This window comes from Ranitomeya variabilis, chromosome 4 (assembly GCF_051348905.1).
Source record: "Ranitomeya variabilis isolate aRanVar5 chromosome 4, aRanVar5.hap1, whole genome shotgun sequence".
Classification (NCBI taxonomy): domain Eukaryota; kingdom Metazoa; phylum Chordata; class Amphibia; order Anura; family Dendrobatidae; genus Ranitomeya; species Ranitomeya variabilis.
Window position 1 is genome coordinate 288,330,045 of NC_135235.1, and position 14,262 is coordinate 288,344,306.

Consider the following 14,262-nt stretch of genomic DNA (forward strand, 5'->3'; position numbering starts at 1 on the left):
ACAGCGCCATATAGCGACACACGAAACGGAGCGTCATATAGCATCACGAAACAGCGCCATATAGCGGCACACGAAACAACGTCATATAGCATCACGAAACAGCGTCATATAGCGACAGACGAAACGGCATCATATAGCATCACGAAACAGCACCATATAGCGGCACACAAAACAGAGTGTCATATAGCATCACGAAACAGCATCATATAGCAGCGCACAAAACAGCATCATATAGTGGCACACGAAACAGCGTCATATAGCATCACACGATACAGAGTGCCATATAGCAACACACGAAACAGCATCATATAGCGAAACATGAAACAGAGCGCCATATAGCGACACACGAAACAGAGATAGTCATATAGCGGCACATGAAACAACCCCATATAGCGGCACACAAAACAGCGCCATATAGCATCACGAAACAGAGCAGCATATAGCAACACACAAAACAGCGCCATATAGCAACACACAAAACAGCGCCATATAGCGACACACGAAACAGCACCATATAGCAACACACAACCTCAAAGCCATACCAAATGTGGATAGTTTTTAAATGATAAAAATTAAAAAAACTTAGCTCTAGTCGCCATCTTCTGCCATTTTTAACGTTTTCATCTCTACATACATGGAGCTCTGCGGGGACTTGTTTTCTCATTTTCTGTGCCCTGAGCTGATATTTCTATTGATACTGTATTGTTGAATGTATGACTATACCGTGTCCCAAATTATTCGGCAAAATGGATTTAAGTGTCATAAAAATTTAATTGTTTTGTTTTTCAAATAAACTCATGGATGGTATTGTGTCTCAGGGCTCAATGGATCACTGAAATCAATCTTAAACTCATGTGATAATTAGTTTTCCAGGTGATTCTAATTAAAGGAAAACTACTCACATTATCTACTACTCCACATTATTAAGCAGACCACAGGTTTCAAGTAACATGGGAAAGAAAAATGATCTCTCTGCTGCTGAAAAGTATCAAATAGTGGAATGCCTTGGTCAAGGGATGAAAACATTAGATATTTCCTGAAAACTTAAGCTTGATCATCGTACTGTTAAGAGATTTGTGGCTGAATCTGAGCACAGACGTGTTCGTGCTGATAAAGGCATAATGAGGAAGGTTTCTGCCAGGCAAGTTCATCGGATTAAGAGAGCAGCTGCTAAAAAGCCATTACAAACCAGCAAACAGATATTTGAAGCTGCTGGTGCCCCTGGAGTCCCTCGAACCTTCAAAGGCTTGCTGTGGGGCATAAACTGTTATGATCCGGTGACCTTGGAGCCGCATGAAACTTTCTCTGGAGTCGGTGGAACCTGTACTGACCGCAAATCCTGAACTAACACCGCAACTAGAAGTAGCCGTGGGGTGTGCCTAACAAACCCTAGACACCTCGACACAGCCGGAGGACTAAATACCCATATAGATGGAAATAGGAATGCTACCTTGCCTCAGAGCAGACCCCCAAAGGATAGGCAGCCCCCCACGAATAATGACTGTGAGTAGGAGAAGAATAGACACACGCAGGTAGAAAACAAGATTTAGCAAAAAAGGCCACTCTAGCTAAATAGGAAAGGATAGGACAGATTACTAGGCGGTCAGTATTAAAACCCTTACAAAAATATCCACAGTAGATAATACAAAAAGTTCCACAATCTAACTAAAGACATGGAATGTAAATCTGCCACTCCAGAGAATCCAACAAGACTGAGAAAATACTGACACAATCTAAGCTGGACAAGAAAACGCAAGAATAGCACTGAATTGTGAAGCACACAGCATGTGTGCCACAGAAAAAGAAACCAGACACTTTGCTGCTTTGGCAGAAAGGCAGGAGGAACCAGGAGAGGTCCAACACCTCCCAACAACAATTGACAACTGACAAGGACTAATGAATCCTGCACACCTAAATACCCCAGTCAGAACTGCAATCAGCAGACACACCTGACCAGGACTGCAACCCAGGGACAACTGCATTACCACCTACTACCACCGGAGGGAACCCAAAAGCAGAATTCACAACAATAAACCTACTATTCGGCCACCCCTAAACAGTGTTCACAAGCAGAATCGGTTGCAGTGGGCCCAGACATACATGAAGACTAATTTCCAAACAGTCTTGTTTACTGATGAGTGTCGAGCAACCCTGGATGGTCCAGATGGATGGAGTAGTGGATGGTTGGTGGATGGCCACTATGTCCCTACAAGGCTGCGACGTCAGCTAGGAGGTGGAGGAGTCATGTTTTGGGCCGGAATCATGGGGAAACAGCTGGTAGGGCCCTTTAAGGTTCCTGAAGGTGTGAAAATGACCTCTGCAAAGTAAATAGAGTTTCTGACTGACAACTTTCTTCCATGGTATAAAAAGCAGAAATGTGCCTTCAGGAGCAAAATCATCTTCATGCTGACAATGCACCATCTCATGCTGCAAAGAATACCTCTGAGTCATTGGCTGCTATGGGCATAAAAGGAGATAAACTCATGGTGTGGCCACCATCTTCCCCTGACCTCAACCCTATAGAGAACCTCTGGAGTATCATCAAGCAAAAGATCTATGAGGGTGGGAGGCAGTTCACATCAAAACAGCTGCTCTGGGAGGCTATTCTGACTTCATGCAAAGAAATACAAGCAGAAACTCACAAGTTCAATGGATGCAAGAATTGTGAAGGTGATATCAAAGAAGGGCTCCTATGTTAACATGTAACTTGGCCTTTTTATTAGACTGACTGTCATTTGCACCGACCATTTAGAATAATCCGAGAAAAATATCATTTGCATAATAATTTGGAACATGGTGTATTTGATCGCCTTTTGTTGCATTTTTTTTTACTGAATTGCGGTGATGGAAAAACTGCAGATGTGGCGTTTCGGTTTTTTTTCATGTCATATACCGAACAAGTAAATTAATGTTACATTTTCATAGATCAGCCTTTTATTGATACAGTGATACCAAATATATAAAGGATAATAAACACAGCGATGTCACAGTACAGGGATAATATACACAGTGATGTCACAGTACAGGGATAATACACACAGTGATGTCACAGTACAAGGATAATACACTGTGATGTCACAGTACAGGGATAATACACACAGTGACGTCACAGTACAGGCATAATAAACAGTGATGTCACAGTACAGGGATAATACACACAATGATGTCACAGTACAGGGTTAATACACACAGTGATGTCACAGTACAGGGATAATACACACAGTGACGTCACTGTACAGGCATAATAAACATAGTGATGTCACAGTACAGGGATAATACACACAGTGATGTCACAGTACAGGGATAATACACACAGTGATGGCACAGTACAGGGATAATAAACACAGTGATGTCACAGTATACGGATAATACACACAGTGATGTCACAGTACAGGGATAATACACACAGTGATGTCACAGTACAGGGATAATACACACAGTGATGGCACAGTACAGGGATAATAAACACAGTGATGTCACAGTATAGGGATAATACACACAGTGATGTCACAGTACAGGGATAATAAACAGTGATGTCACAGTACAGGGATAATACACACAGTGATGTCACAGTACAGGGTTAATACACACAGTGATGTCACAGTACAGGGATAATACACAGTGATGTCACTGTACAGGCAAGATACTTGATAAAGGCCAACATGGCCGAAACGTTGTATGTGACTATGGCAGAATAAAGAATCTTTATATTTTTTTCACCTGGAATGGATGCTGCTTCCTTTTTCTATATTAATAAACACAGTGATGTCACAGTATAGGGATAATACACACAGTGATGTCACAGTACAGGGATAATAAACACCATGATGTCACAGTGCAGGAATAAATACAGTGATGTCACAGTACAGCGATAGTAAGCACAGTGATGTCACAGTACAGGGATAATAAACACAGTGATGTCACAGTACAGGGATAATAAACAGTGATGTCACAGTATAGGGATAATACACACAGTGATGTCACAGTACAGGGATAATACAGACAGTGATGTCACAGTATAGAGATAATAAATGTAATGATGTCACAGTACAGGGATAATAAACACAATGATGGCACAGTACAGGGATAATAAATGCGGTGATGTCACAGTACAGGGATTATACATACAGTGATGTCACAGTACAGGGATAATAAACACAGTGATGTCACAGTACAGAGATAATAAACACAGTGATGTCACAGTACAGGGATAATACAGACAGTGATGTCACAGTACAGGGATAATACACACAGTGACGTCACAGTACAGGGATAATAAATGTAATGATGTCACAGTACAGGGATAATAAACACAATGATGGCACAGTACAGGGATAATAAATGCGGTGATGTCACAGTACAGGGATTATACATACAGTGATGTCACAGTACAGGGATAATAAACACAGTGATGTCACAGTACAAGGATAATACACACGGTGATGTCACAGTACAGGGATAATAAACACAGTGATGTCACAGTACAAGGGATAATATACACAGTGATGTCACAGTACAAGGGATAATACACACAGTGATGTCACAGTACAGGGATAATACACACAGTGATGTCACAGTACAGGGATAATACAGTGACGTCACAGTACAGGGGTAATACTCAGTGATGTCACAGTACAGGGATAATATTCACAGTGATGTCACAGTACAGGGATAATACACACAGTGATGTCACAGAATAGGCATAATACACACTGTAATGTCACAGTACAGAGATAATACACACAGTGATGTCACAGTACAGGGATAATAAACACTGTGATGTCACAGTACAGAGATAATACACACAGTGATGTCACAGTACAGGGATAATATACACAGTGATGTCACAGTATAGGGATAATACACACAGTGATGTCACAGTACAGGGATAATACACAGTGATGTCACAGTACAGGGATAATATACACAGTGATGTCACAGTATAGGGATAATACACACAGTGATGTCACAGTACAGAGATAATACACACTGTGATGTCACAGTACAGAGATAATACACACAGTGATGTCACAGTACAGGGATAATACACACAGTGATGTCACAGTACAGGGATAATACACACAGTGATGTCACAGTACAGGGATAATAACTGCGGTGATGGCACAGTACAGGCATAATACACACAGTGATGTCACAGTACAGAGATAATAAACACAGTGATGTCACATTACAGGGATAATACACACAGTGATGTCACAGTACAGGGATAATACATACAGTGATGTCACAGTACAGGGATAATACACACAGTGATGTCACAGTACAGGGATAATAAACACAGTGATGTCACAGTACAGGGATAATAAATGCAGTGATGTCACAGTACAAGGATAATACACACAGTGATGTCACAGTACAGAGATAATAAACACACTGATGTCACAATACAGGGATAATACACACAGTGATGTCACAGTACAGGGATAATTAACACACAAGTTGAGTGACGGATTGTTTTTTGAAGAATGAACTCTAGTTTTTATTGGTGCCATTTTGGAGTGTATACCTTTTCATTGCTTTTCATTCCAACTTTTATGGGGGAAGCGAAGGGACTGTAGACAGCAATTCTGGCATTTTGTTCTTTTTTAACGTCCTTCAATGTATCTTATAAATAATATAATATTTTTATTTTATTTTATTCAAGACACAAATGTAACAGACCCAGATACACCAAATATATATTTTTATATATAAGGGGGAAGTGATTGAATATGAAATTATGGAACTTTTTTTTAGGGGGCTGGTATATTTTAGGAAAAATGGCATTACTTTTTTTTTTTTTAACATTCTTTAGTTTAAACCTACAATCACTCGATCACTTCTGTATTTCTGCAGCATTTCAGAGTGACACACACACTCTTTGACCAGCAGATGGCACTTCTAACATTTCAGTTTGTGGTTTTCCCATGTCTGTATATGATTTATTCATGCAGTGACTATAGGATCCCAGTGTATTCTGGGGTAAGCCATACAGTTCACATCCTTATACATTTTAGGTAACCCTTGTATCGTGATAGATTTACCTTAAGGTGCAACTGGGAGAAGTAATTTGATTGCTACCCTGGGGGCGCTCAATACTGCGTCAAAGGTAAAATCCCACCCAAACACCACCCATGGTGTGCTCTCCCGCTTATACTACCATAGAATATCAGTTTTGCAGCCAATTCCTAAACCACACAGGTGTACATAAAAGTTCAGGAGATGTCCAAACTTCCGTGTTAGATATTAAATTTGAAGATCTTGGGATCTAAGATTGTCTGCAGCGCCTCACCTGACTGCTACAGTCAATCAAGCGCCTCAGTAGTCACATGACTACTGAAAGGGACATCATCATTTCTGGTCCAGACAGAGAGCATCCGAGCAGCTGACGCTGGAGCAATGGACTTTCAACTTGGTCAATATTGCCTCATTTACTATTTTTCACCAAAAATGGCTTTCATAGCAATTTTTTTATTTCAGTTGGACAACCCCTTTAATTCATTCATGACCTTGCGATTTTCCGTTTTTGCACTTTCCTTTTCATACCCCTTCTTCCAAGAGCCATAACTTTTTTATTCTAATTTTTATTTAAATTTTTCAAATTTTACAGGAAAGGAAAAAATAATTACGGTAGGCATTTTAGATTTTTTACTATCATTTATAGGTTAACAACCAATCTTATACTATAGTAATAGTTAAACATTTACAAGTAGACAAGGACTAAAATTTTACAAACAGACAAACACACAGACTCAGACAAAAGGAAAGGAGGGGAAATTATGTGGAATGTTACGACCTAGTTGTATCCATCTCATCGAGGTCATATATTTAACATGGCCCAATAGGAATCCCAAGGAGACCAAACAAGGTTAAATCTCTCTACAGTATTGTCATTAAGGTCTGCCTGGTAGTCAAAGTTCCTGATATCTTTGATGCAAGAACATAGATCTAGTTGGGAAGGTGGAGAGGTTTTCTTCTAATGGTAAGCAATCAAATAGCGTGCTGCTGTTAATACATGTAAAAGCAGGCTAACGGATCACATGGATATGGATTCAGGGAAATATTTAATAGAAAGAGCTGAGGATTCAATGGGAGATCTACTTCAAAAACTTGCTTAATGACGAGTTGGACTATCACCCAGAACTGTTTAATCAGAGGACAGTCCCAAAAAATGTGAAAAATAGAACCTTTAGACAGGACGCAATGCCAGCAAAGGGAAGGAATAGATGGGTCCATTTTATGTAAAAATTCAGCCGTATGGAGCCAGAGATGAAGGATTTTGTTGATTCTGGAGGGGGAATTTTGTTTTCAGCTCATCATAGGAATGTAGAATTTGCATTTTATAGTTGATTATATCAGATTGAGTCCATACCCCTGTAAACGAGTGGGTTAAACTTTCAGGGAACTTCGGATGAAAAAGTAAGGAAGCAAGGACAGAATTTGTGGATGCCAGATTTAATTTTTTAGAGCAGACCCTCCATATATTTCTGGTATGCATCATTGGACACAATAGGTCTATTGACGGGGGATTGTAGGCCCCATTCCAGATCACGGAGTTGGGGTGAGCTAGGGCTAACCATAATTTTTTAATCTCCATCCATTTCATACAGGCAGGTTTAGAAGACCATGATGGAATCGTGCGGAGGTGCGATGTTCAATAATAATGAATAAAGTTAGGTGCCGCTATACCTCTCATCTTTTTATCAGCCAACATTACCGACTTTGGCATTCTATGACGTCTTCCTGCCCATATGAAATTTAAAGTGACTGCTTGAAAAGCACGTAAATTTCTGAGTGGGACCGATATGGGTAAAGTCTCAAAAAGATATAACATTTGTGGGGGGATAGTCATTTTTATTGCTGAAATGAGTCCAAATAGTGAGAGGGGAGTGATTTCCACTTCATCAATAAGGATCGCATTTCTGTATATAATGGAGGGAAATTGTTCTCGCATAGAGTGGAGTACGAGGTTGTGAGATTGATTCTTAGGTATTTGAGAGAAGTGATGCGCCAGTGGTAAAGTTACTCTGGAGGTGATCTAAATGGGAATCATTTATGTTAAGTGGAAGGGGTCCAGTTTTACTTGTATTTGTTTTATAGCCTGATAATTGGCCAAATTTTATAAGCAATGAATGAAGGCTGGGGAGCGATATATGAGGTTTCATGAGTGTTAGGAGATCATCGGCAAAAAGGGATAATTTTAATTATTTGCCTTTAAACTGGACTTCTTTACTGTCTGGCGATGCTCTAATGGCAGCAGCCAAAGGCTCAATGCAAAGGACGAAAAATCGAGGGGAACACGGGCAACCCTGCCTGGTGCTTTGTTTAATCTTAATTGGTTTGGAGGAGCTACAAGGAAGATACATCATAGCTGAGGGACTAGAGTATAATCCCTCTACAGCTTTTTAAAAAAGGGCCTTCTATGCCATATGTTCCAAGGGCCTTAAGCATAAAAGGCCAACTGAGGCGATCAAACGCCTTGTCAGCATCCAAACTCAGGAGAAGAGTAGGTTCCCCAGATTTTTTTTTAACTATTTCTCTAAGATCAACTGCCCTTCTGGTGTTGTCTCCATCTTGTCTAAAAGGGACAATTCCCACTTGATCTTGGTGGATCATATAAGGCAACCACTGATTCAGACGTATTGCTAAACTTTTTGTGACTATCTTAACATCTGAATTGAGAAGGTCCATCGGGTCTATAGTTTTTACAGTCTAGTCTATCCTTGCCTGGTTTGGGAGTCAATGTTATAAAGGAGTGTAGCATGGAGTCATGGATCGGGGTTCCCTTTAGAAAATAATTGAAAAAGGGAATTGTTATAGGGAGAAGTTCATCTTGGAAGGTCTTGTAGTATAAGTAGGACAGACCATCAGATCCCGGCGTCTTCCTATTTAGAAGGTTATGGATTACATCTTTAATTTCCTCTTCAGTAAGTACTTCATTTAATGATGCTATTGCTTCTGACGACAGAGAAAGTAATTGATAATAGTCCAAGAAAGAACCAACAAGATTACTTCTGGTTAGTTGGTTAGATGGGAGAGTAGAAGGGAGCGAGTGAAGTTGTGAGAAGTAGTCATGAAAAATGTCAGCAATTTCTTTAGGGTTATGTGTAATTTGATTATTTTTATTACGTAAGGCATGCGGGGTAGTCTGTTCTGTATGATCTCTAACTTGTTTAGCTAATAACATGTGGGGTTTATTGGCTTTCTCATAATATCTTTGTTGAGTATAGAGAAGAAGCTTGTCCTCCCGTTTCAAAGCCAAGTATTATAACTGAGCCCGAACGTCTATAAGTCATTTAAGGGTTATTCTGGAGGGTTTAGAGAACATATTTGCTTCAAGAAGCTTTAATTCCGAAGTCAAAGCCTCTTGTATCAATTTATAGTCTTTCGTAAGTCTAGATCTCATAGCTATACATTGTTCCCTAAACACTGCTTTGTGAGCTTCCCATAATATTGCTTCTGATGAAACGCAACCTACATTAAGTTCAAAGTATTCTTTGAAAAGAGGGAGAAGCTCTTCACTGACATGATGCTTTTTCAATAACTTCTCATTAAATCTCCAGAGCCATGATCAGGTATACAGTGATATGGTTACACGAATAGGCCACGTGATTATAATAAGAAAAAGCTCTTATGCCCTTTTACCGATATAAATACCGTATTTTTTGGACTATAAGACGCACCAGACCATAAGATGCATCCCAAATTTTCAGAAGGAAAATAGGGGAAAAAAAATTAATGTGTCAAATAGGTGTGGCAGGTTCGGCAGTGCTCATGGTGCGGGGGCTCTGCCGACATTTTCTGAAAGTCCGGAGCCCCCGCACATCCATTGCTGTGATGTGGTGGCCTCTGGGAAATCCCATCCCAGGCTGATGCAGCAAGTTCATCGGTGCTCTGTGGTGCTGGGGGCTCCGCTGGCATTTTGTGAAAGCTCGGAGCCCCCACACATCCATTACTGCGATGCGGTGGCTTCCAGGAAAATGATCACCGGGGGCGGCGATAGCTCAGATTGAGATCTCAGCAACGGTTCGCCACAGAATTGCCCGACTCCTGCTGCCGCCACACTACTTGTAAGTTATTCCGACTATAAGACTCACACCCATTTTCCCCAAAAAATTTTTGGGAAAAAGGTGCGTCTTATAGTCCAAAAAATACAGTAATGTAATATATAACGTTGAGTGTATGTGTGTGTGTCGAGCCCCGCCCACACAACATAGCAGGCACAGGCCACATCTAGCTCCGTCGTGTCTAGAATGGAGTTGCTTCTGTGAGGCATGCAGTCAATGGAAAGGGAGGAACCTCATGGATAGAGATGTGAGGGGCAAAATGAGAGATGACAGGGGGAAAATGAGAGAAGTGCGGTGCTGCTGCAGTATGTGGCTGTCTATAGAGAAGAGTGAAGCGCTGCAGGTGGTGGCTGTGTATAAGGCCACATTCACACGTTCAGTATCTGGTCAGTATTTTACCTCAGTATTTATAAGCCAAAACCACCAGTAGGAGAAAATACAGAAGTGGTGATGCGTTTCTAATAAACTTTTCCTTTGATTGTTTTACTCCAAGTTTTAGCTTACAAATACTGAGGTAAAATACTGACCAAATAATGTGTGCACAAGGTCTAATACTGGAGGAGATGACACACAGGTATATACTATATACAAAAGAATACTGGAAGCATATGTCATGAGTACTAAAAGAACAACAAATTTTATTGAGTACATACAAAACAAATAATCATAAAATTAAAACATATTTTATACCGTCCTCAGAGAGACACACATGCAAAATATAACTGCAGGCACAAGGCCATACACAGCAACCACACTAAGTCTCCAAAAATAGTATCATAATGCACACAAATAAATATTCATAAGTATGATCAGAGTACTGTATACACTAGAAATCAGTGTATGGCACAACGTCCTAAGCAAGTAGGAAGCACTATCACCTTACTACAAAATGTATGAACCAGTAAATAGAAATAGCTGCCATTAAAGTAAAGTGCTAAAGTGCATTGTAAACATCCTCACATAGCTGCCATAACATAGTTAACAGTACTCTAAGACAAGCGTGCATAAGGGCATAAGGGGCTAATAGCCACACTATGTCCCATATAGTACGCATATAAATATGCGGGGGAATGTATCAAGACGCGAAACGCGCGTTGGGGCCTTCAGGACTGCACGCACAGGTTATGTACTGCTTCCAAACTCCTTTATTTATATGCGTACTATATGGGACATAGTGTGGCTATTAGCCCCTTATGCCCTTATGCACAGCTTGTCTTAGAGTACTGTTAACTATGTTATGGCAGCTATGTGAGGATGTTTACAATGCACTTTAGCACTTTACTTTAATGGCAGCTATTTCTATTTACTGGTTCATACATTTTGTAGTAAGGTGATAGTGCTTCCTACTTGCTTAGGACGTTGTGCCATGTGCCATACACTGATTTCTAGTGTATACAGTACTCTGATCATACTTATGAATATTTATTTGTGTGCATTATGATACTATTTTTGGAGACTTAGTGTGGTTGCTGTGCATGGCCTTATGCCTGCAGTTATATTTTGCATGTGTGTCTCTCTGAGGACGGTATAAAATATGTTTTAATTTTATGATTATTTGTTTTGTATGTACTCAATAAAATTTGTTGTTCTTTTAGTACTCATGACATATGCTTCCAGTATTCTTTTGTTGGTTCTTTATTATATGTGGGAAGAGTCATTTAATAGGCCAGCTTAATAGTATATGTTTCTATATACTATATACAGTAGGAGATGACATACAGGTATATACTATATACAGGAGGAGAGGACACACAGGTATATACTATATACAGGAGGAGATGACACAGGTATATACTATATACAGGGGAGAGGACACACAGGTATATACTATATGCAGGGGAGATGACATACAGGTATATACTATATACAGGGGAGATGACATACAGGTATATACTATACACAGGAGGAGATGACACAGGTATATAATACAAGGGAGATGACATACAGGTATATACTATATACAGGAGATGACATACAGGTATATACTATATACAGGAGGAGATGACATACAGATATATACTATATACAGGGGAGATGACATACAGGTACTGTATATACTATATACAGGAGATGATATACAGGTATATACTATATACAGGGGAGATGACATAAAGGTATATACTATATACAGGAGGAGATGAAACACAGGTACATACTATATACAGGAGCAGAAGACATACAGGTATATACAGGAGGAGATGACATACAGGTATATACTATATACAGGGGAGATGAAATACAGGTATATACTATATACAGGAGGAGATGAAACACAGATACATACTATATACAGGAGCAGAAGACATACTGGTATATACTATATGCAGGAGGAGATGATACACAGGTATATACTATATACAGGAAGAGAACACACAGGTATATACTATATACAGGAGGAGATGACATACAGGTATATACTATATACAGGGCAGATGACATACAGGTATATACTATATACAGGAGATGATATACAGGTATATACTATATACAGGGGAGATGACATACAGGTATATACTATATACAGGGGAGATGACATGCAGGTATATACTGAGGGGAAAATGACAGGTGTTAGGGGGAAAATGAGAGGCATCATGGGAAAGTAAGAGAAGTGAGGTGCTATAACTAACCACAGTTAGTTCCTATGCCCGGGCAACGCCGTGCTCTTCTGCGAGTATATTATAAGATGGTCATAAAGTTTGAATAAAAGAAAACCTCAACTAAAACTGCACCTCAGCATCTACAGTATTCTCCTTAGTGGTTAGGAGGGTTTTGGGATGCCACTCTTCAGGAAAACACTCCTAGATGACTATGGTTTTTTTTTTTTCCAGTAAAGGGTTAACTCCTTTAGAGTTTTATTATTTGAAGAGCATGATGCTGTTTAAATAGAAAATGCAGTCTGTTCAGGCAGGCTATAAGTGAAGCTGGAGGGGGGGCTATGTCGGGTGAGGGGTCTCCCTTTTAAGTAACTGAGGTATTAGGGGAGGGAGAGCTGCGAGGAGTGATATTTGCACAGGTAGCGCAGACCTCAGCCATAACAAGAACAATTTTCCATCCTCATAGTCGTACAAGGTCTTTTTTTCTTGTGGAATGAGTTGTACTTTTGAATCACACCATTAATTTTATCATTTGATGCACTGGAAAGCAGGAAAAAAATTCCAAGTGCGTTGAAATGAAAAAAAAAATAAGTGCAATTCCACAATAGTTTTTTTTTGTTTATTCGCCATGTTCACTAAATGCTAAAACTGACCTGGTAATATGATTCCCCAGGTCAGTACGAGTTTGTAGATACCAAACATGTATAGGTTTTTTTATTTAAGTGGTAAAAAAAAATCAGAAATGTGTAAGAAAAATAAGTTTCACCTTCTGATCTGTGTTCTATGTTCTGTTGAAAATGAAATATGACTATAAGAAAATTCCAAAACATTGCATTCTTCTTGTTCTTCTATATATTTAACATAGCGTCCCAACTTTTCTTAGAATTGGGATTAAAAAAAGCTTAAAAAATTGTATAAAAAAAAAAGAATGTTTGATGAACAGGAGACTGATGATGTATTTGTGATCAAAACTGACAATCATCATTGAAACTAACTTCTCATCACACTAGTAATATAAATTTGAAATTGTTATGCACAGACAATACAGATGGTAGAAATAATGATTTATGTAATTAAGCCGGACATTATTTACATTTTACAAATTATTCCTCCAATGAAAGTATTAATTATCTCCCTTATGTATTCCAGCTTACAGACTTTGCGTCACAAACATTTGCATCTAATTTATAAGAGTATAATGACTTGAACTCAAGTAAAGTGAAATAGTGCTCATATATACATGGATTCCTACTAAATTAATTATTTTGATTATATATTAATTATCCATTTCAGTAAATGCAAACCTCAGGCCTGGCCTCATCAATGTCATGGCTTGGTTTGGCGATTTGGTTCCGTGACCTCTTGCTTCGTGGTTGGTTTTCCACTCTGCTGAGATATTGATATTTTCTTCCCTGTCCTTATGCTGATGGTGGTTCATACTGCCTTTATTTTAACTTTTTGGGATAACTCCTCTTTAGGTGTTTCCCATTGTCCTGTTTTGGTTCCCCTATCACATTCTGTGTTGGGCTATATATATATTATCCCTTCACTACACTTCCTTGCTGGCTATACTTCTAAGTGGATTAGTGCTAAGCAATTCC